This window comes from Lathamus discolor, chromosome 1 (assembly GCF_037157495.1).
Source record: "Lathamus discolor isolate bLatDis1 chromosome 1, bLatDis1.hap1, whole genome shotgun sequence".
NCBI lineage: Eukaryota > Metazoa > Chordata > Aves > Psittaciformes > Psittacidae > Lathamus > Lathamus discolor.
This window is the reverse complement of record NC_088884.1, coordinates 150,456,534-150,481,299: the sequence shown is the minus strand read 5'-3', so window position 1 is coordinate 150,481,299 and position 24,766 is coordinate 150,456,534. Positions and strand designations below refer to the sequence as shown.

The 24,766-nt window shown below is 40.7% G+C and overlaps 2 long non-coding RNA genes across 2 annotated transcripts in view; both read left to right on the top strand.

The window, feature by feature from the left end:
• The window catches only part of LOC136007409 (uncharacterized), a 37,687-nt gene extending 13,780 nt beyond the window's left edge, over positions 1-23,907 (top strand). Inside the window, exon 3 of the long non-coding RNA XR_010609687.1 lies at positions 23,787-23,907. This is a non-coding gene — a long non-coding RNA (uncharacterized LOC136007409). The remainder of the gene's footprint in view (positions 1-23,786) is intronic.
• LOC136007410 (uncharacterized) lies at positions 897-3,883 on the top strand. Its single transcript, XR_010609688.1, has 3 exons — positions 897-969; positions 1,427-1,558; positions 3,722-3,883. It is a non-coding gene; the product is annotated as an uncharacterized LOC136007410 (long non-coding RNA).
• Positions 23,908-24,766: the final 859 nt, after the last annotated feature.

Sequence of the window (24,766 nt, the reverse complement as noted above, 5' to 3'; positions counted from 1 at the left end):
TAAACGTGCAATTAAATGGCCACAGATTTTTTTCTGATGTTCAGACCTAAGAAAGGCAAAGCGGGGTACAACAACACAAGCTTGTGAAGAGTAGATTCTGCTGGACTTCTCTGATGTCACTCCTTGAAACAACAAACTTTAGGTATGGTCCCAAAGTGGAAGCTGCTGGAGTAGAGGCTGCCTGAGGGAACTGGAAAGCAGAGGACATGGGAACAGTCGTCAGTGCTGGGAAAGGAAGTATCAGAGAGAGAATCAAATATTGTTCATGGGGCTTTTTCTATTTTATGTCTTTGTTAGCACTTCCTTTGTAACACAGGGAAGCATGCTGGCTGGCTGGAGTTAGGAGGCACTGTTCATGCAGAAAAAGGCTAGGATATAAGATGGAAATAAGGACTGGAGTAAGAGGACTCGGGTGAAATTCGGTAGTTCAAAATGAAATATATAATTCTTCTGTACTCAATGTAGTTATCATGAGGAAAGACCTGAGGAAGAGAAAGATCTAGGCATACCACCTGAATGCATTCAGTCTTCTAATGTGATGAATCTGAGAGAAAAAAAGTATGTAGTGCATCAAAAGAGGTGCTTCCAGTGGAGACAGGAAATTCTTTAGAAGAATTAAAACCTGGAAGGGAATATGATTGTTCTGTGTAGCTACATGTCCCTAATACTTCTGTGACAGGTTGAAAATACTGCAGCAGTTTTCCTTTGGAAATGGTGCCATTGAGAACTTGAGCCCCATGGTTTTGCAAAGATCTTAATGGAGCCAGTTGCCTGTGAAAAGAGGATAGATTTGCGCCGTGACTTTCTAACTATTTTTTTGGAGCATGTTCAGGAAACTTTGCAAGATGAGCCTTGCAGAGTTTCATGAAAATTTCTGTCCCACAGGAGCAGAGCAGTTTGGCTGAGCATGAGGTTCATTAACTTTTGCGTGACCTTTTCGCAGTAGATACATGGCTGTTGCAGAAGCAGGTAATGAAATGCTGATAATTTTGCAAAACCCAGAAAACATTCCATAAACATGGCTAGAGGCAACAATGCGAAATCTGAAGAAATAGGTTTCCTGCTTCGAAGTTATAGTTAAAAAAATAAAGCTGAATCCAAAGACAAATCAAATTGTGGAAGATTATGAATATGATTTAAAGAGAACCAATGTTGATGGAGGTTTTGTTTTGTTCTTAGTGTAGAGACACAGTATTTTCATTAAATAGATGAATAATAAACGGATTAACCTGTCAGGGAAGAAAATGGCATACTGTGTTCAAATTCTGCAGCTATTCTGGGGAGGGTGACAAATGTGTGTGTAGAGATTAGGCTGGTTTTCTTTTAACCCTTTCTTCCCTCTCCAGAAAATGCCCTGCAAGTAGAGAAGGCAAGGCAGGAGCCTGCAGAAGAGTGGGGGTAACTGCATGTATGTGTTTTCTTTTAGTGGGAGAACTTGGTTGTAAATAGGAGGTGACATACTAAGTAACCTGGGATTCCAGGAGCAGAGGAACAGAGCATGCAGTGCTACATCTGGTTACATCCTCCCTGGGGAAAGCCTCACAGATCTCATCTTTTGGTATGGCTTGACAATGATATGTGTCTAGCAATGCACCCCAATGGTTAGTTTTGTCCAACTCTTAAAAATCTGAAGGAATGTCTGTTAGTTTGTGTGATCTATATGCAACAATACCATCAGCAAAGATGCATTTGCCATCTGAGTTCAGATGAACCAGAAGTCATTAAAATGCACCAAATGTGATACAAGATGTATTTCTCCAGTGCCACTGTTTTAAAGTAGCATGGTTATTACATGTTGAAGAAGTGAGACCTTCAGCCTATCTTTTGTTTGCAATGCAATTAGGAAAGGGTTGAAAAATTCTGGTCTGACTCATGAGTGTTTTTGTACACAGCTTCTTGGGAATTAAGGGAAAGAAATATATTTGTCATCCTCTAGTCCTATAGCAAGAAGTTTTGAAGAGCTATCTTTCATCAGTGAAATTCCATTAAAGGCATGGTAAGTACGTGTAAAGCCTTTGCAGGTTTCAGGTTGTCCCATAGAGTTCAGAGGTCTGCCCTAACATTTGGTAGAGAGATACACACGTCCTTGGGGGATGGATCTTTCTCTATAAATTCCACAGAATTATCATAACAGAAGCTTAGTGTTTCTACTACCGTAAAATGAAACTCTGACAGCCTGATTATAATCAATCAAATGACTATAATGAAAGTACTGATACTTCTGCATTTAGAAGTTAGTCTGAAATATATGGCCAATAAGCAGAGGTGGGTGGAGCCATTGTCCCTGACCTCTGTGGAGAATTGGGCTGAATCTCTTTGGATCAGCCTCCTCAACAGTGTTTTCAAGCATAAAATCTGTATTTAAGATGGTGGAGAGAGGAAAAGGGATTATGAAAATCATAGTGAACTATCCTAGCTTTCACATTAGTTTATTTGGTTTACTTTTCATGAGTGTTTCTGTGGAGAAAACAGCTAAGAAGCATTGCAGGTGTCATCTTTTGTGATCAGAGCATTTCTGGATTTTATCTGTGACTTGAGTTAATTTTAGAATGAGTTAATTTTAGAATGAGTTATTGGTTCTTTATAGTATTTTCCCTGACGTGGTACTCTCCTAGGAACATTTTGGGTTGAATTGGTTACAAAGTGTTAGCAGCCTTACAGAAGGGCGCTTGCAACTTCCGCTATCGCCTTCTCAAGTATTTTTCTTGTTATATTTTAAATTTCATTACCTTCTAATTCAGTTCTAAATTTTCATCTCCGAATATTGAAAACAAACTGAACCACATCCAGTCCCTGTGTAAATGCCCTCAGCCACAATTTAAGTGACTTGAATTTTCTTGAAGTACAGAAAGACAAGTCTATATAGATAAATTCAATAAATCTGGGCCTCTCTGCCCTTACAGGTGTATGTTAGTAGCCTGGATGTTAAGTGCAGTGCTTTAAGCTTTGTCAAGATGCTCTGTAGATCAGAACTAGTTCACACTCACACAACTCAAAGCTTTGCCAGTGAATTTCAGGGACTGTAAGGTAAATATAGGCCAAGTGTTTACTCTGAGCTATGTTTGTACCTTGTGTTAAGTCTTATTTTGGATTGCGGACTTTGGTCTAGCAGCAGTGTTGAAACACTGTTGTTGCATCCTCAGATCCCAGTCTCAGCTGGGAGGAAAGAGGTACCTAATATATATGATGCAGCTGTAGCTTTTAATATGCTAAAAAATTAGCTCTATACGGATTGCTGTTGCACATTCATAGATCTGTTTCTTTTTCCTTCTTTACACAGCCCCCTTTTCCCCTCTAATTCTGCATTGCAGCCAAAGGGAGTATTTAATGAAACTAAACTGAATTCTGACTGTATTTAGCCACTTGCCAGATTAGACCTCATGGCAAGGACATTGTCTCTAGTACAATGATAGATTCTTTCATCAGTGAAAGTTCAGCTTTCTTTTGAATGCCTTGGTTGTTCTATAAAAATAATGCCCAGTTACTACCACAATAAGATCCTTTAGTATCTTATTGTTGTTACTGAAGCCTTTCATTTCAAGCCCACATTGTTAAACTTCTTCCTTAAAAGTTAAGAAAACGATGTACAGGAGATGTAATATAGTGAGTGGTATAAGTGTATTTTATAAATGCTTTGTCGTGAGAGATGCTATTTGTGCATGGTAGTAGGTCATTAAGGTCTCTTCCAACCCCAACCATTCTATGATTCTATGATTTTTAGGATACACCTGGAGATGATCACAACCCCCTTAATATGCCAGAGCAGGGAAGTGGAATTGGACTGGAAGTAGATGAGTGAATGGAGAACAGAAACTTATCAAATGCTGTGAAGTCCTGAAGGACAGGAATTGGAGAAGGCGGACAAAAGCAATGGGTGACTGTAAAAAAATTCATCCTGGTTGGAAAAGGATTGTGGAGCTTCGCTATGTGTAAAGGGTGGGGGGAGGTTTTTACAGGTCTTGATTTATAGCAAAGAATGAGGGGAATTTTCTTTTTACCATCCCATTACTCATGTTAGGAATAGAGAAAGTGAAGTTCATTTTCCTTTTGGAAATTGTCTCTTCACAGCTGAGAATCCACCCTATGGCTCACTGCTTTTTTTCCATGCCCTCTGATTTTCGAGCTCCAGACTGCAGCCTAGTTGCCTGGCTGAAACTGGAATTAGTCCTCTAACCATAAATAATGTCACAGAGAATGAGGTTTAGCAATGTAGTAAACTTACACAGGCGGTGCCAGATGGCTTTTACAGTCCAGTTTGGCCCATGAGCGTTTGCTCGTGTGAGCGCATGTGTGTATTAAAATACCCCACAAAACCAACAACACCCTCCCCCCCCCAGACAAAATCTAGTAGCTTCTGGTAACTGGACCATCTGGTAGCTGCTCCATCCAGTATAATGTAATTTACTTTTTTGCTTTTCAAGCAGGTCTGTTTTTAAATGGCTTATTTTAATCACCAGAAACCACATATGTGCCAGTCAGTCGTCTAGTAGTTCCCAGCACTCTTCTCTCTATGCAGCCTCCTTCTGTCAGCTGGGGTTTTCCCCAAGATGCCACTCACATTGATATCAACTTTGTCTTTTCCCCTAGGCATCTTCCAGTTTTGCATATGTGGTATATTTTTTCCCAGCAGAAAGCAGTTTCTGTCTCTATCATTTCCTCTTTGTAAAGAAGAAGTCTGTTCTTCCTAAATACTCATATCTTTTAGCAACCATTGTTTGGCCTCGTTCTCTCTTAGAATGTAGTCTGATGCCACTAACCTCAATGAATGCTTAAAAAATTTATACAATGAAACCCAAGTTTCCTGTAGCCTTCCCCTGTGCAGCTGAACTGGTTACAGGGCTGTGCAAGTCCCCAAAGCAGGTGCATGAAAACCATGCCTAACTGCCTTAATCAGTGGGGAAAAACATTTCAGTAAGTAAATCAGGAGGAAGTCATAAATGGCTGTTGGCTAGAGAGTTTTTCCTGTATCACCCTTGAACAAGCTGAGCACCTGAGGCTCCAATAAGTGCCATTTTTTAACTGTCTGTGCCTTTACCTAATAGATTGAATGGGATTCAGGGTCATGAAGGGAACAACTACACTCAGTATGCTTTCCTATTATCAAACTGTTTTCTCTCTTCTTCACATGTCGTATGTGGGGTTAGTGTCCATGAGATAGTATTGTGACATGCTTCCTTCTGGTGGAAAATGCTTCCAAAATGGGGCTTCTACTCTAAGCACTTATGTTTGTCTTTTCCATGCACAGGTAGAGAACTCCCAAATAAGCTACCTGCTGTACGTGTGCAGATGCCTTAGCTCTTTCTCCTTTTCTTTAAAAACCACATCACATTCTGCTTATCCTTGAAAAAAAACCACACTGCTGTAGGAAACATCTCTAATATGGCACAGGGTAACAATATTTTCTTTTTCCTTTCTATCTAACAGTAATTTTTATTATCCAAGTACTGTGAAGAGCTTGTAAACAGGGCTGTACCTTTGGTGTGCTCTCACCCTGCAGTATCCCTGCAGTCACGGCACTGGGCTGCGTGATGCAGAGGTTGTAATGCGCAGTGTTGCTCCTAAGATTTGCTCTCTTGATTTAACAGCTCTGCATTACTAGCTCAACCAAAGGCATGTGCAGGCTGTATCTGCCACTCCAGTATAGCTTTCTCAAACTATATGATTTCTAAAAGTGAGCAGGATGGATGGTGGGTTGAAGTAGAAAAACAAGACAGTCTCTGTAGGATAGCAGGTAATAATAATCTGAATTTGATACTCTGCTAATATTTTACCCATTGTAATCTATCTAGTTTCATTTTAATATGTTAAATGAATTCTTTAGCTTAGCCAAGGGGTGAAACTGTGTGCCATTTTGACATCTATTCACATGAAATGCATTTCATAACACATATTTTTAATCTGCTTCCTCTCAAAAGCTAGCATGGCTATGTGTATTCTAGCATTGCAAGAAAAACTAAAATACATGGTTGCAGTTCCATATTTTATTTTAAACTGTACAATATCGTATCTTTTCATGTGAAGACAAAGTTCTTGTTGAATGAATGCATGATTAGATAATTATAACTTGAAAAGCATATCCTAGGATGGAACTGTATGAAGTCAGTTTTATAATGAGGATTCTCATCAACAATCTTCAGTCAGTAAAGTACCATGGCATTACTATGAAATAGAAATGCTTTGTTTTCTTACTACTCACAGCATTGTCCAAGACAGTCAACTGTGATCAAGAAATTGGATTGGCAACAAATTGTATCTATTACACTGTGCCACTATTAGGGCTGAAAATTGTAGCTGATTGATTTAGGGACAGGATTCATACATATTTTGATTTATGAAAAATAGTATAGTAGTAACTCTATAAGAAAAATACACATAGACTGGTGCATTTACTGGCATCTGGAAGAAATCTATGGGCACAGGTCCATTGCTTTGTACAGGTGTGAGCTCTTTTCTAGCAACTGCACATGTACATCCCTTTAATCAGAATTTAGTCCTACGTTCAGAAGAGAAAACCAGTGGTGTGAGAAGCCACCAGTTTAAAAATGTGCTTGTACTGTTTTTGTGGGATCTGTAAGCAAACTACCAGTGGTGTGTGGCCTTAAGGTAATGTCAATAGCAGTTTCAACAGATGAAACCAAACCTCCAACATCCACTTTAATAGGGACAATGATGAGATTTTCATTATTTCTTTTTGCAAAACATGGTTGCATGCAGAAAAAAAGCAGTCAGCAGAGGATCTTAAACACACTCTTACATAAGCTTACAGATCTGAGATGAAATAAATGATCTTTAAGTAATAAATGATCTTAAAGTAATAAATATTGATTCACATAACACAGCTTTTCCCAGAACTCGGAGAAGAAAACAGTGTTTGGCTGATCTATCTGTTTCTTCCTTGGTGCTGATGGTTTTATTTACATACAGGCAATCCAGACAAAATGCAGCATAGTATAGTGGGATGTTATCTCTGAGAAATATATAGGAAGCATTAGAGTGACACCACTTGCCCAAGGGGGATAAGAAACTGTATGTGTTTCAGTTCTCCTTAGAAAACAGCAGAGTGTGAGCATGTATTACATACAGAATCTAACAGTGTAAGCCCTGAGGACTATATCTAGGACCTGTCAGTGTTCTCTGCGAGACTCTTTCACTTGCAGAGGCCTTGCAGGATAAAATCTTTTTTACCCTGCCTTATTTCACTTATATTTTCAAACACTTCGTAAGAGGTTATGCAATAGGCACCTGACTGCCAGTCAGATATGTAGATTTCAAACAAGCTCTTGCACAGTGGTATAGCAGTACGGAATGCTTTCTACCATCTCCAGCCATCCTGAGGACCCTAGGTCCTTCTCAGAAACATCAACCCATTCCCTGTGACTCCATTTTCCTGCAGGCAGTGGCAATCCCCTAAACCTGTATGGAAAGGCTTGGCACTGACCATCCCAGCAAGTTGTGGAAAACAACATATGCCCACACAACCTGTACCTTTTCTATTCCCCAAACCAACCTGCACATCCCCAGGATAAATCCAAGGCTTTGGACCTCATGCTTCAGACCTCTGATAGCTGGGGGTCAGTTTGCATATACTGTTGGCTAAATCTTTGCGATAAAGACTGTGCTCAAGGTTTCTATGTCTCTGGCATAACAGAACTTTCTACAGATAAAGGTCACATTTGACTGTGTTGGGAATAGAGATTTCTTGACAGCCTGTCTAAGATTAGACAGAACACCCACAGTAAATGAGGATAATCCCAAACCTACTATCTTCCTCCTCAAGCACAAGTCTTTGCACTTGTCTAAGTGGCATAATAACATTTAGAGATGATATATAAACTCCTACCAAAACTGAACATGTGTATGTGAGTACAGTCTTTCAGGGTGTGTGTGACTACCGTCTGTCATGTTACCCAGAATTGCTTCTGGTTGGACCTCAGCTAGAAAAGCTAGAGCAATACAGGAGGTATGCAAAGCAATATGGGCCCAGCCCAGCTGGAAGCAGTACTGAGGGTGTTAGCAAAGAACAGTGTCAGTAATAAACAGCATAAGAAGAGAGATACTGCAAGGAATTACCTGTACTTACCTTAGAAACTAGAAAAGACATTAAGAGAATAATGCATTGTCTAGCAAAGAATACAGAGAAAGTGAGGTGGAAAACTCACCTGCATTCCCCAGTGAGCTCTTGTTCCTTTCCCACAACAGATCAAATACCCACCATTTTGATAAATACTGAATGAAATAAGAACAGGGCCAGCAGAATACTCAGAGGTAAGAGTATGAGTGGGGTATGCAAGGCAAATGTGTGGGCAGGTTAATAAAGACTTAGCGGTGCAAAACAGCAGTGAATGTGACACCTGAAACTGCCTCTGTCAGTAATGACATTCGGTATGTATATTTTACTTTATTTTGCAAGCTCCTAATCCCCATTCTGCAGGTGTCCATCAGCATTGCAGTGTGCTGCTGGTGGCTGTATCTGTGCTTTTCTCCTGTACCTGTGGTAGATTCCTTCTCTTTCATCTCACACCTCCTACCCCTCAGATGCTTTGTGCATAACCCCATTTTCCCACTGAACCCCTGTGTTTGCACCGTATTTCCAAACTTGGCTTTCTTTCCCCAGGACCCTGTTCATGCTTCTCTACTGTCATGTTCCTCCCAGTCTGGCTGCCACTCTTCCACTGAGCTTCTGCTTTTCCCCACCCATGCTCTACAATGCCCATTGGCCCTCGTTCTCCTCTATGTCCCCAGACTGGAATTTCTCTGCTTTCCCTGTGCTCTCTCCTTGGGGTGTGCATCACTGCAGAACACGCAGAAATGCAGGGCATTGCTTATAGCAGCAAACGCATGAGAAGAACAATAAGCTGCTGAAAGAAGAAGTAGAAAGCACACATTACCTGCTGCCCAAGAGCTGCCCCGGTGCACGCTCTTGGCACGCCCCCAGGAGAGTGGTGATTTTAAACTATTGTGTATTTACAGCAGGGTTTCTATTGTAACATGGATTGCTAACCTGCTGTTAGCCTTCTTATAGAAGAGGTTTCAATTTCAGATGATAAAAACAGAGGGACAATTTATGATATTTCCATAATGAGGTATCATTCTGCTCCGTGTCCTGAGACAGTTTGAAAGAGGCAGGCTATCAATTGTCATCTGGGAAAATCCTACAGATCCTGGTTCAGGGGTTTGTGTAACCATTTTACGTAGTCCTCTGAGATTTTTTCACTGCTGAATCCCTCCTTGCAGCTTCAAGAACACTGCGCTTTGCCCAGTTTGCTCCTTTCTGTATTTTTTTTCATGAGCACAAAGAAATGAAAAGCACCCCAACCCAACAACAAAATCCGGAGCAAAAGAAATGTGAAAGGAAATTTCCTTTATCCTTTTGTGTATAAAAATGCTGTGCTTTAGAAATGTCTTAGTTTGAATCGTGCAAGAACGAGTTGTTCTACCCCAGCAGTCACATCCCCATTTCATCCATTCTGTGGATGGCTAGAACAAGGGGATCTGAAATCAAGCATTTCTTCCACTGAATTACGAAGAATGTCGGTTCTGAGCCAGCAAGCTATAAAAATGAGCAAAATGATATAAAAACCTATTAGAGGTAGCAAGAGATAATGATGATAATATCCATAATGTACTGTTTCTGCCACTTCAGTCTGAATTAGAGACTATTGTTGAGAATGATCTGCCTCACCAGGTTCCTGTCTGTCCTGCTTCGCGCCTGGCTGCAAAGACTTGCCTGGCTCAGTGTACCGTTCACTGACCAGACACGGTAAATCAGAACTGCTCTAGTGAACCCTCGATGGCACATGCTGTAGGTAGATGGTACAAACCTATTTTTTTCCATATAGCATCTGCCAGACAAAGGTTCAAAGAGATGAACCGATAGCAGGGCCAGTCCAGGTGCAGGCCTGCAGGGCTCTCTTCTATTTGCATCCCCAGAAGAGAGAATGTTCTCTTAAAGCTGTAATGGCAGCATATGCACCTATTTTGCTTCTTTCCTTAAGCTCTAAAACCAGTTGCCTTCCTACCTGATTGTTTCTTAGTATTTTCTAAGGGGCTCAGCTCCACAGAAGCTGGGCTTCTCTTTTTCTCCTGAGCAAACCTATGTGTGTATGGGCCATGCACACAATGTTTATTGCAAGGTTTATCAGCAAGGTTTTACATCTGTTGATGTGTTAAGCATAGCAACACTGTATGTGTGTAACAGGTATGTGTGCCGGATGTCCAGTGCAGCAAAGACAGTGGATATAAGAGCAAAGCCATAAAGTGTTGAGCTTTCTGTGCAGTCCAAATGTGTCATCAGACCCCAAATAATCAGGGAAAGGGCAGGAATAAGGGAGAGAATTTCCTACTGTTGCCCATTTTCCCTCAAAAAGCAAACTTTGGTAGTAACTGAAAACCAAAGATCTTCAAGCTCATTTATTCTTTTGGCTAACCTGGTATGAAACTCCTATAGCTGTTAGACAAAAGGGTGCTAGGGCATTGTTTTGGTGGTACAGACATGGAGGTTATATGAGATAAAGAGCTCAGCGACGGCACTGTACCTGTGAACTGGGCTGGATGAGGGGGCTGCAAAAGTATTTCTGTTCTCTAGGAGTCCACAGAAGCATAGAATGGTCTGGGTTGGAAAGGACCTTAAGATCACCAAGTTCCAACCCCCCTGCCATGGGCAGGGACACCTCACACTAGACCATGTCACCCAAGGCTCTGTCAAGCCTGGCCTTGAACACTGCCAGGGATGGAGCATTTACCACTTGAAGGTCCTGACTTGCTTTACTAAGATAAATTGGGATTACAGAAGACAGTTCTAGGAGACTATTTTTTATTTGCTGAGAATAATTGGTATTCAGCCCATATTTCATTGTTTGTTGTATGTCAGACATTCATTACTTTTATCTTATAAACCAAAACACATTAGCTAAATTCCTGTTTTCCAATAGAATAGCTATTCTAGTACCTTTTGAAGCATTTTATTTAGCAAGCATTTGAAAGTGAAATTAATGGTTTTTGATAGTTTGCATCTCCTCTCTCACCTACCCTATGTTATGCAGATAGCTCCATGTCTAAGCTCATAAATCCTGCAGAAACTTGAGACAATTCAAAAGAAACCTGTAACAACTGGGAATGTGTACTTGGTTAATAGAGCAGTCTTCATGTAGTCTACCTTTTTGTGACGCTCACTAAAGGAAGTAGCATGAAAATACCGATCATTTTATGTAGGATCCACAAAACATTTGGGGTAGCACAGTGTTAAAGACTTAATCGTGGCAAGCAAAGCACTAGTAGAAGTACCTCAACACTGTGATATTAAATGCTACCATGTTAATGTTACGTATGTGCAGGCAGAATGTGTTTAGTTCTAGTTCTGACATAATTTCATATAACATTTCTGAAAAGTAACACCAGTTAAGACCTTGTTTTCAGAAGACAGTAAAACAGAATGGGAAAGAAGCTTCTTTTCATCTCTGATTTGGCCAATTCTAGTTGAAAAAAGAAGAAAAAAGATTGACAAAATATGACCAGCTTTCTTCTTATTTATGCAAAGTTCTCTTTAAGTGACATGTCAATGAATATTTCTTTGCAACATGGTTATTTCAAATCAAGCACCAGATTTGTTATCATCATTAAAACCCATTAGCATGGGTTCAATCTAAAAGACAGTGAGAGAGTGTGTGTCGAAGGTTTATTCTGGTGTCATTTATTTCATAAGTAGCATTAAAAGTGTCATTAATGTATGTATAATTAAATCCTGGATCCATCTCCTCTAATTGCCTGTCTAAAATGGTCCTCACCTAAGCTATGAATTGGGGCTGTGTTTATATTACAATGTATTGTACTACAATGCCCTCAATGGTCTTCATCCTCAGATGAAGCTGTAACCCAACCGCATTTTTGGGTGAAATTGGAGGTTTTGCTGTTCCTCTGCATGCCCTGCCTGTTTCTGCAGGAAAACTTGAGCCTGTGGGCTGGGTGGGGAGCCCCAAGAGCCCCAGTACTTCTCTGGGCTCATTACAGAGTGAGCTGGACTACAGGATTGCAGTGTCCTGCAGTACAGACATACCCCAATCCCTAACAGAAAGAGACACCTCCAGACAGCGAGCTGTCTGATCCTAAGTTCGATGTCTGAGATCCATGGGATAAATTGCTCCCTGCTAGTGTCTCTCTGCGTTGACAATATCCCCTTGAACAGGCACTTAACTTTCAGGCAGCTGAAATTAGACAAGGTGAAACCCACCCCAACTGACTTAACTGTGTTTTTCAGTGGCCTAGTGAAAGCATAAAAGAGACAAGTGTGAAATATGTGACTCTGCTGAGATTTTGCCATTGATTTTTATTACTAGTGGCTCACCTCTTAGTACCCTGGAGCTGGATGCTGGGGTCCTGCTCTGAGAAATGGGTTGTGTAAGTATCAGGGATTTGAGTATGTTTCCCTGACAGCCTCCCTAAATGATCCAAAGGGTACGCTGTCTGCTCTGATTGGGGTACCTATTGCCAGTGTGCATGACCTTGTGGGGCTAAACCATGGAGAGAGACAAGGGACCTCACTGTGCCAGTCCTGCTGGGAATTAAGCATGAGCTCAGTGCTGAGCTCTTCATTTCTGATCATAGTTTTTCACCTAGAAGCAAAATACTAATGCCTTGGGGACTTCACTGTTTGTTAGCAGTTTGAATGCCTCAGGACTAGATAAAAGCTTTGAAAATCTGTGTTTTGAGTGTATACAGCTCTTGAGGGTTGAAGCCCTCAGATGCTTACAGAGAAGCTTCTCCATGGACAGTTATTCTCAGTCTCGTGTTTCTGCTGCACCCCTATGTAACACCTAATGTTACTATCTTCTCTCAAATCAGACCTGTAGAAACTTGTTGGAGTCCTTACAATAACCTCTTTATATCTTTTGTCACCTGAAAATGAGTACTGACATTGCTTTTTACTACTTGCAATCTGAGGCAATAAATCAAGTGCACTGTCACACACACAAATCCTCTTGGTTTTGTCACTGTCTGGCTTTTAATTCAGCTCAGACTGGATACTATTTCTGGTTTTAGACTAAGCAGAGCAATTAGATGCTTGCCACATTGCTAATATTTTAAGGCTGAAAAATATCAATCACTGTTACTCTGTATAAATGTTATCTGGTATGGCCAATGCAAAAATGGCAACCTTCTAGGGTGGGGAGTAGCTCTAAGGCAGAAAATACCATGTTTTATCACAGGAAAGGCAAGCTACTGAAGGACATGCAGCACACATCAGCATCTAAAACTACTATTGGTTAAAGAGGATGATCGGATAAAACATGGATGTTAGAAATGCCCTCAGTTGCTATCCCACTGGCTAAAGGCACTTCAAAAATCAAATCACAGTACCTATGATGTGTCAGGACTGCTGGTACTTTGTTTCTCTGTACTCTTCTCCTAATGCCCAGAAAAGATGGTGAGATAATGCCACGGTGTCTTCAGGTATTCTGGACAACATCCTGCGGGACTGGGAGCCCGTGCTGTTTCCTTCAGCATGGCACTGAACAGTTGCAGTTTTCAACACGTAATATCCTATGGAAGGGAAGCAGCAACTGAAATAAAATGCAGCCTATATACACATGTTTTCTTTGTCTAATTGAATCACAGACCGCATGTGGCAGTGTATCTGTTACAGGCTGGGGGCGCCTTTCATGTGTTCTTTTCTATCAAACTTCTTTGGAACAAGATTAGTATTTCTAGCTGCTCTTATTTTATTTTTGAAGAAATGAATCCTTTCAACATGATTTCTGATAGAATCACATTGCTTAATTTCCCATGTTTGAAGTGACCTTTCTATGCTTCTCTCTAAATGAAATTACTGCAAATTCAGTATTCATAAGCATCAAGGCAGAGACCCAGTTCTAGAAAGTCATGAGGTTACTTTCTTCGAACGTCTTTTGAAATCCTCAAACTTAGCTTAAATATACCAATATCTTAAGATAGTGTTAGCAACATGGTTCTAGAAAAGTAGAGTGTAGGCTCATTTGGGAAGATTGGGGAAGCTATCCATTACGGAAGTAATGTGACTAAGGTGACAACCTTTTCCTCCACCATGGAGGGTGCTTGATTAAAGCTTCTGGAAGCTCTGCACACTGTATAATCAACAAGCATGCAAATCCTTGGCTGCAAAAAATCTTAGCTTGCTGGTGTGTATATAGGTTTTGCAATGACCCCCTTTTTCTGCTGAAAATAGTTCTAGAGGTCAATGCTTGCTTGCTCTGTGTCTGTGAAGTAAATCCAAACAGCGATTTCAGATGATGAATTATCATACCTTTCACCTAGGTATAGATGTATTAATATTCTTTAGGTTTATTGATATTCTTAGGGAGCAGTATTCTTCAGTTTCAAACAAATGTATTCAAAACGGCTTGTTCCATACAGTACACGGATGAAGAAAAGGAAATCTTACAAGTTTCGGGATTTAGCTCAGGAGTTTCATTCAGGTGAACAGCCACAGTCTTTGGATAAGGAACACGCAAGTTTGTCTGCTTTTCATTTGTTTTCCTGTCTTAGGAAATCTTGGGCATGTGAGGTTTTGACTCAGACTAGTGTGCTGTTTCCAGTGTTCTGACTAGATGTGATAAATGGAGAGAAACCGAGTTCCAGTTCCCTAACTTCTTAGAAATTAAAGCTGTATTTGAATGACACATCTACAGCATATATGTAATGCATATATGTCCATATAGATATATGAAGCTTGTGTGAAGCTTTATGTGGAAAGTTTTGATGAAAAGTGAAAGTCCTTTAGATTTTTGTCCAGCTCAGCAAGAAAACGTCTTTATGCATTTTTGCAATTATGAAGTTAAGGCTGTCTCATACATGATTATTTGTTTAGGCTACATCTGTGGGCAGTCTGAATTGCTGAGGTTTTTGTTCATGTGCTATGAGGTTTTATTCACTTTCTAAGAAGAAAAGAAGTCCCTACATCTCTGGCTAACTTGGATTACCCATCCACCCAGATTACCCACCTGGGTGAGCGATCTAACCCTGAGTTAGGTGAAAAAGGGGCACCATGGCATTAGCAATCATTTCTGAAGTCCAGTGTGGTGATTTTCCTGTCTAGAAGGTCTGGGTCAATTTTGCAAATGTTTGGCAATAAATGAATGCAGTTGTTGATGAACTCAGCACTAGCTCGATGTTTTGCTTAGCTCTGTTACACACGTTTAAGTGAAGGTAATAGGATCTTTGCAATTTGTAACAAAAACATCTGATTTTTTTAATTTGTTGCTTAACGTGATGGGTTTATGAGAACTGTTACTCTTCTTGTAACATACACAAAGCCAGTAATATTATAATACAAAAAGAATTAAGTCTGGTTTTGTGTGTGCCAGAGAAGTGACTGCTCATTTTTAATAAGCCATCTGTTTCATTTAGGAATTGGCTGTTTATAAATTTCCTTCAGTCGGTAAAATATTGGCTTCCTCTAGTGATATTTAGAAACCCCCCCAGAATCCAACTCAAAAACTGTATTCTCTTTCCACTGTGAAAAAAACCCCAACAGATGAAGAAAAATTACAGTGTGAGGCATGGTATTAGAGATCTGTGGCCAGGTGAAGCTGCGGAAGGTAGGAGGAGATGGGTGAGGAAGGGAGGGCAGCGCCTGTCCAGCTCCGCAGACAAACCGTCCCTTGGACCATGCTGGTGGGAAGCTGTTATGGTTGGGAAGAGTAACAGAAAGGGAATATAAATAATTAGGGTGATGGGCTGTATTTCTCATGGTACTTCAAGGGGAGATCCAGGGCATGGTATGTCCACAGGTCGGGGTTTAAAACAAATTGATGTGATTTAATTGCTGTAAAAGTTTCTTGTTATTGTAGAAACACAGCAAAAGATCCCATTTCAGTGGTTAACAGGCGAGTTTCAGTGAGAGTTTTGCTGGTTACAGTATACTGATAGGGTGTTTGGGAGGCTCTGGGTTTGTGAAGTTTGCAACACAAATGAGAGAGCATATGCAAGACAGACAGGAATATTATTTAAAGGTCAGGACTGGAAGGGCTATGAAGCACAGAGGGGCTGCAAACAAGATCCAGTGGCTGGACGTGAAGTGTCATGATGTGAGAAGCTGCAAACAGATTGAACTCCTTATCAAAGGGAAAGTTGAGAGATGGCTCGAAGGAAGGATGCTTAATGCATAGCAAAATGCAGAGCGGTTCTTCAGCAAGGCTCTTTACTGAGGATTTTTCAGTCTTGCTGAGAAAAGCATAACAAGATGGCTGCAAATTGAAGTTAGATAAAATGAATCCTGAAAAAAAGATGCAGTTTCTTAGCAGGGAGAAAAGGAATAATTTACCAAGGAATGTGGTAAATTCAGCATCTCTTTATGTGTTTGTGGCAAAAGTAAAGCACATCTTTTAGGAGGTTATTTAATCAAGCACTCAGGAGAAGTTATACAACTTGCTTGTTCAATGGGTTATGCTGGGTAGTTGTGATTATTTTTTCTTGGCTTTGGAACCAGTGAATATATAAAGTTCCCCATTTATTTTCTTCCACAGAAAGCGAACAAAAACCCCTGCATTGTCCCAGCATATTCATTGCTACTGCTGTTCTGCATTAAGAAATGCCTATAACCAAATCTCATTATTTAGAGTTTCTGACAGTTGCCTACAGTAGTCAGACTTTATTCCCTTTCACTACAGATTTGCCTGGAAATATTTTGTCTGGGGCTGGGTGAGGGTGGCAATTATTTGCTCTTGGAAGTTAAAATCATTCTCAGTGGTTGTTTTGTGTACGCTTTCTACATGCTCAGGGTCTGCCTGATGGCCAGTTCTGGGCCCCTGGCTGCACTCAGAAGCATTGCCTCTGGCCCGTAGCGTGGCACGGAGCCTGCCTGCACATCAGTGCGTGCCCATGCTGGGAATCAGCAGGGTTTGTGCTGTGGTTCAGCTGCTTTCTCCCACCATTTGTAGCACAAAGGGTGCTGGTATTGCCTGCCTTTCCCTTGCAAGTCAATGCACTGCTCTTGCAGGGGCACAGAAGAATGTGACCAGCCTGGGGTGACTGGCAGGGCATGACAGCTTAGTCTCTCGCTTACTGAGATGCTTGAGGCCAAATACTGCACAAAGAAAAATGAGTAGAATATTCCAGCTTTGCCATATAGGAATGATCTGCTTGTCTGTTCTGGCCACCATGAAGTCACAAGAAATTCATAGCCTTTTAAGATGTGTAGCGTCTGTGTAACAGAATATATAATTCCAGTCCTCCTATGAAACTACCTAAGATGCAGCAAAACTCAGAGAAAGTAGATTAATCTGTTAACTGTGAACTGAAGTAATTTCAACAAAATCCTGTTGGTTTCATTCTCGTATTAGGATTTTCCCCAAAGAAATGGGTATTTTATTATGATGTTTGTCTTTACTTTAAAGAATTGCAGTTTTAATGTACCCAATTACTTTTGCTATTAAAAAAGTCAGAAAGCAACCTGATTAAGATGTTAGAAATTCTGAGTTTGCTATCCAAATAATTTCACTTGGTTAGCAGAAATATTTGGATCCAAATTTTACTGGCAGCCAGTGCATTTGTAATCGGGTTAAAAATAAGCAGGGAATTGGTTTGAGAAAAAATAAGAGCAAAATAATTTACCCATGTCCCTGTGCATTTTGTGCCTTAATATGTTCTGATTTGAAGGGTTTACTTATTTATTAAGGAAGCTTTTGATAAAACTCGTATGTTAGCTGATCCCTTTGCTGCTGGGAAAAGTGGGAAACCAAGTTCAAAATTCCCCTACTGCAATGCTTCTTTGGAAAGCAAGAAGTCAGGCAGTACCAAATATAAGATTTCGAATGGTACTTTAATTTAGAGGTCCTATTGTTATGGATACATTAATTTAAATACTTTCTACAATTCAACTGATTTCTTTGTTGGATGTAAATCTTAATAAATCATGTCTGTTTGTGTAGCTCATTAAATGAGATACACAATGTGGCCAACTGAATGTTCTCCTAGGAGCACTGGATGGAATCTTGGCCCCATGGAAGTCAATGGGAGTTGTGCCACTGGCTTCAGCAGATCCAGGTTTTTCACATCAGTTTTGAATGTGCGTGAGTAGTGTGCTTGATTTTCAACCTTAATGTTTGGTTTTGCACTTACATTGGAAAAGAACATTTTAAATCCTATCAGGAAGGAAGCCAATGCATGTTCTTAAACCTTTGGTATTATTTCCTTTGGAAGAGCTAGACAGAGAATAATATATATATATATATATTTTATCTGATGGCAATATGCTGTACTGAAATGAAAATCATTTCAACCTGAATTCAATTATATGTTTTCATATGTGTGTGTTTGTGAGTGTGTGTATACTGCTGACGTTATTTCCTACTGACTTAAGATATGGGTGACAGGCACGATAGGACTTTTCTTTGTAAACCTTTGCACATTAGGAATTAAAGGCTGGTAAAAAAAATCTCTCACTCCTTCAGTTGCTTTGTGGTGTCTGGAAATTTACAGCAGATGGCCACAGTTCCCCTCTCATTTACACCATCCTGACTTCACCCATTTAGGTCACTGTAAATCCTGAATACCCAGCTATGGAAGCGGGATCAGGACCAGCCTTTTGGCAACTGGCTCTGGCTATAAAAACAAGCACTCAGTACAAAGGAGCAGTTTGTGGCTCTAATAAAACCTGTGGGATTTTTGCTGCTTACTTCACTGGAATCAGGATGTCACCAAAATATACTGGGGTTCTCCTATAATAGCCTCTGTTCACTTTCTGGTAATGAGCAATGGATGGAATACCCCAGAGAAACTGAAAAAAGACTTCACTTGCCAGTTACGGAGCAATCTGATGTACTTGGTGTCTGCAACCTTTGCAAAAGTGGGCTTTGTTTGTGTGATTTTTCACTGCTACTGCAACTTCTGTGAGAGAGGAGCGGTGAAATCTATGCCCAGTGTACCACAGGCAAAGCCCTGATCTGACAAAATAGAATAGCAGATTTCATTTCCATTTTGTGTAAGATATTTAGCATCTCTGCTAAGCTGTAATATAGCACTGTGCTGAAATCCATAAATGCATAACTTTCCTAAACTGCAAATTTATTTATACTGAATTTGCTAGGTTTCAATAAAATTGCTGTGGAAGCTTTGTGGCACCAGAACTCTACGTAAATGCAATTTGCAGGTTTGTCACTTTTTCAGCTGTATTTTCCATCCTTCTCATCTTTGTGTCGTGGAGAGATACTGACTTTGTGGAATCGCTGCAGAAAATTATAAATGGTGTATGAAATGAGAAATCCCTGCTCAGAGCACAGAACTTAATCTATGCTGTTTGCTGTGAAAGTCAGCTCAACTGCAACCAGAAAACCCCACCAAATCCAGAGGCTAGGGACTAACAAAACCAAAGCCCCCTCTAAGTAGGTTTCTTTCCACTTCGTACCTGGGATAAGCCAGGGCATGGTACTGAGGTACTGTGGGCTGCAGAAGGTCGTGGGGGTGGCAGGCATTCATAGCTGAGATGCTCTGCACAGGCTGCAGGCTGAGGAGATGGTGAGAAGCTTCTTTGCTTGTGCTTAAATGGGAAGGGGGGATACTGGGGAAGCAGCTGTGCTGCAGAAGAGGGAATGGGCTTAATTCAGCCTCATGTATGCCCGTGTACTCAAGTCAGGTAGTTTTGCAGTTGACTGCAGTGGGAGCAGGACTGTACTTTGACTGTGGTAGCTATTTCCATGCTATAAGTCCATTCCTGCAGTTTACTGTGGCATAGCTTTGCCCAGGTGTGGGAAAACCTGATTTTGGAAGAATGCCGCTGCATGGCCGCTAATGAAACAATATTATAACCCCCTCCCAGGATTTAGTGAGTCGAATACTCAGTGTCTTTGTGCATGTAATGGTCACAGCAAGTGTGTGGGACTGCGAGTCAGCACAACAGCTTATCTCACCTTGTCAGGCCAGCAGTGACATTGCAGCATGCACAGAACCACAGTGACTGCTGTCATGCTGCAGGATCCAGCCCTTCGGAGAATTAGGTGCTGGAAGAGCACATAATAATCCTGAAAGGATGCAGTGATTTCCCTCATCACCCGTTACAGATTTTTTTCTGACTCCTGCATAAAAGCTGCATCTTTGGGCTGGGGTCAGGGAGGTCACTGCTCGTCAGTTGTGTCTTTCTACAAAGAAGGTATTTTTTGCAGTTGTTGACTAAAACTCTGTTTTCCATGAAAATCGCTTTGGCAGAAAGGTAAATTATCCCTGCCTATGAATAGGAATAATCAGTCATTTTGTGGTACAAGCAGCTTGCAAATAGCTTCAATGGTTCCTAAGAAACAAACATCTCTGCCAAGCATTTGCAGTGGAGAATGCAATATACAGGTAACAGCAAGCCTTGGCTAACAGCACTATTTATTTCCCTTGTCCTCTCAACCCCGCTGTGGACTCACTGTCCATTGCGGCTAGCTGCCAAGGATGGTAAGGGAAACCTCAGCTCTTGTAATCCCAGGGTCAAACCTGTGCAAGAAGAGAGAGCAGCAATGTCCTGATCTGAGGCAGAAGTGGTCAGATTCTAATCCTGACTTTGGTAATTAACTTCTCCAGGAAGCTGTCTATGCTGATGCCCCCAGTAGTTTACTGCAGGCTGCCTGTGACTGCAGGCTCCTTCTTCTAGCTGCTGTGCATAACGGTGCAGCCCTGAGTCCTCCAGGATGAAGTGTTTAAATGTGCACAGAGAGTGAGCTTGGAAAGACCAGGATTTATTTACAGGACAGTTGGCCTGCAGTCTAGCACACAGAGCTACTGCTTATATCCTACGTAAAATAGATGACTTGGCACTTGGGAAGTGCTACATGTATTGCTAAAGAGGTGTTTCTTGGCTCATCCATCTCTTGCAAGGTGCAGTGGAATTGTGGCAGCTATATAGAGGGTTTGGGGAAAAATAGAGACACATGAGTAATGGAGTAGTAAAACTTGGTTCAGCTCCTCGGCACTTGCAAACTCACAGCCAAGTCCTGCAGCCTTAACTTGGGAAAAAAATATCTGGAGCAATCAAAGGGAGTTTCATCTTTGAAACGCTCTCAACTGCCTGCTTGTCCTAGGGTAGGTGTTTAGCAGTGAAGTTATCTCTGGCTGTACAGGCTGTGACTAGGGGCAAGTATCTCCTCTTAGCATCACAGCTGATACAAAATTAATCAGAAACTTAAACAATTCTAACACCTCGAAAAATCTGCTATATTATTAGGAACAGCTTCTAAGACATTGAAAAAAACCCCATAATCAACTGCTAAAGCACATCTTGGGGAACTGAAGGGGTTTATAAATAATCATTAGAATAAACTGTTCCCTGCCATGAGGCACATCTCTTATTATGTCTGCTGTGTCCCTTCTGGCTTTTTCAGTGCATCATCAAGCATGGATTAAGGTCAAATAAATTTAGGATGAGTGAACACAACAATCTTGACTAAGTTTCCAAAGGACTTAATCTTGTGAGGGAACAAGTGCTATGTATGCAATTCCACCAAAATACTCAGGTTTCAGCACTACTTCAGTAGAAAACAATATTGACAATATCACTATGTGAATAAATACACATATGTTTAGAATAACGTGTATAATGATGTAAATATAATGAGGAATAACTACTGCAGGAGTGAATATGCTTTCTTCCCATTTTTAAAGTAGTTTACTGATCATATGATGTTCATGTCTGAAATTGTTATCGTTTGTATCAGGGCTGAGGACACTAGATTTGAGCAAGCAAGCATTATGTTGCATACTCTTATGTTTATTGACTATTCCTTCAAAAGAAGTTAGACTCCTAAAGCAAACTATCTGTGTGTGTTTGTTTCCAGTATTATGCTGTTTGTTTCCAGTATTATGCTGTTTGTTTCCAGTATTATGCTGTTCATGCCTCCTTTACAACCATTCTAGTGCCAGTACTAACTTCTGGTTTAAACAGATCTTCCTGATGCTTATCCTTAGATGTATTTCCAGAAAGCAGCCAGCTCTCAGTCACTGGATTGCTAAGGCCAGACATTTTCACCTCCTACTCTAAAAGAGACTCTCTTCTGTCCAGATGGGATGATGTGGAGATGGAGGAGAAAGCCTATGGGAGGTGCCTTCACAAGCACCAGAGCTGAAGGAGGGAGGGCTGTAGGTCTCTTTTAGTTCCATCTCTCTGCATTGAAAGAGGATAAGCCAGACAGTTGTGGGTAGAGGAGAATGCTGATCAAACCTAAACAATGAGACTTCATCAGAAGACATAACTCAGTGCAAGGAATGCTGGTGGGAGCATCTGCAAACCTGGGCAGGGAGAAATAAAGCCTCAGAGAGGGAAAGAGTGAAGAATGAAAGTGAATGAAGAAAGAACGTGAGCAGGGAGAGGTGTCTGCTGCAAGCAGAAAGAAAACCCTATTGCAGTATGTGCAATAAAGAAGAATGCAGTCTCCCCAAAGAGCAAGCCTTCAAACAGCTCCCTCGGCTTCCTTAGCATGGGCAGAGGGACACTTCCCTACAGCGGCAAGCTCTCTGTGCTGAGATGAAATCACAGGCTCCCCCAAGGAAGCCTGTTATTACTTGCAGCCTGTCTCTATTCTTTTGCTGAATGTATTCTCCATCCTGTGCTGTTTTTCAGCCTCACTTCTGAGCTTTATCTACCAGACTTTTGTTGACCTCCTATGTATTTTGCCTTATTCTCTGGTTTCTCAACTTATTTATTGATGTACCAGCTTTTCTGAGAACAGAGCCTCTATGTCTTTTGTAGCTCTGCACACCAGTCTTACATTTTACAATGGGTACCGCATTGAACAGTTGTTAACCGGAGCTGCTGTTGTCGGGCAAGTTACAGTAATTTTTTCTTTGGCTTCTAGTAGCCAGAGTGATTAAAGTATGTATCTAAAATCTATCCCATGCTATGGATGAAGACCAATAATATTTCCAGTGTTTGGTTGGACCTCTTCTGTTACATTGGCAAAATCTTCTTTGTCATTCCGAGCACAGAAAGGGAACTGATTGCACTAAAAGCAGAAAAGGATTTATAGTATATTCTTCTTATAAATAAAGCCACGCTGCTTTGCCAAATTATGTGAGACATAGCATGTTGCATTGTTCCATTCCTTTCATAATCTATGGTGCCATATGGACTTAAAAAAATAGGACTATTACATGGATTTCTGCAGTGTAATTGGCGTTGACACTTATATTGATCGAATAAATGAAATAACATGCACAGTTCTGACAATCTTTGCAGATTTGTAAGATTACAGCAGTGATGATTCTATGTCAGCAAAAAAGTCTATAGGAATTTAAAATGAAGCCACGGCCAGTTCATTAATACACATATGTTTGAAATTGCAGCCCTAACAATTGAGTTCTCTGCACTGAACACTATAATATATATTGTCATGAGCTATATGCCCTCAGATCATTTCCGTGAATTACAAGAAAATTATGGAGTGGAGAACATTTTATTATTGTACTTTTCATCCGGAGATGCAGCCTTTCAGTGATGAAAATTGAAAACACTGAAAATTAAAATGTAAATGCATTTATCAAAAGAAGAGGAAAAAATTGAATCCTGAACTTTAACTGCTTTTACATTTTACTTCTTCAAAAAGCAATTTTGATATTTACATCTCAAAAGCACAAGTAGTCAGGCTCTGTAATATCCATTTGGATTCCTTCTAATAAGTGACCGGCTATTTGTTGATGGGGGCCTAAAAATTTGTTTTAGTAAAACAGCATTGAAACCTCTGTGTGTGTGTATTTGTCTGTGTGTGTTCTGAGACAAACAAAATAAATATACATTGATTTAGTGTTTCTCTCCTTTCTGTTAAACATGTTCTTTGTGTTTTTTACAGGTCAGCACCATATTACCTTGGATGTGAATTGCTCATATCTTTGTAAGGAAGGAAGAAAGAAAAGACAAGGAAACAGTGATATACACTAGAAGCGTCTGCACAATGAAATTTAGTGGTTAATAAATGGGATAAAATGCATAATTTAAGTTTCATTGCTGCTGTTTTTTTTTTCCCTTTAGCTTTAGAAAACAAAACAAAACAAAAGAGTCTTGTGTTTTGGTTGGCATCCTGACTTAACTGATGAGATGTTAGCAGCCCCGGAGAAGACGAAGAGCATCCGTATGCTGATGAAGACTGTAAGTTCAAATTCCTATAGAGGAAGAGTGTTGGATGAAGCACGGAAGCAGGTAGGCTACATGGCAAACAGACAACATATCCCTCTGGTTCTGCTGTTGTAAGGAAATAAGAGGTTGATTGTGTTATCTGAATTGAAACTATGCCTGTTTGTGCCATCTGGAGAAAAGCCAATGTCATTGCAGCCTTCAAAAAAGGCAAGGAGGACCAGTCAGCCTCACTTCAGTTCCTGGAAAGGAGATAGGTCCACTCATCCTGGATGTTATCTCTGTGTCAAGAAAAAGAAGGTTATCAGGAGTAATCAACATGCATTCACAAAGGGGAAATCATGCCTGACCAATCTGATAGCCATGTATGATGGAATGACTGGCTGGGTAGATGACAGGAGAACAGTGGATGTTGTCTACTTTGACTTCAGCAAGGCTTTTGACACTGTCTCCCATAAATCCTCATAGGTAAGCTGAGGAAGTGTGCATTAGATGAGTGGACACTTAGATTGAGAATTGGCTGAATGGCAGAGCTCAGAGGGTTGTGATCAGTGGTGCAGAGTCCTGTTGAAGGTGGGTAACTAGTGGTGTTCCCAGGTCAGTACTGCGTCAGGTCTTGCTCAACTTTACTGGCTGATGACCCGGATGAAGGGACAGAGAGTACCCTCAGCACATTTTCTGGTGATGCAAAGCTGGGAG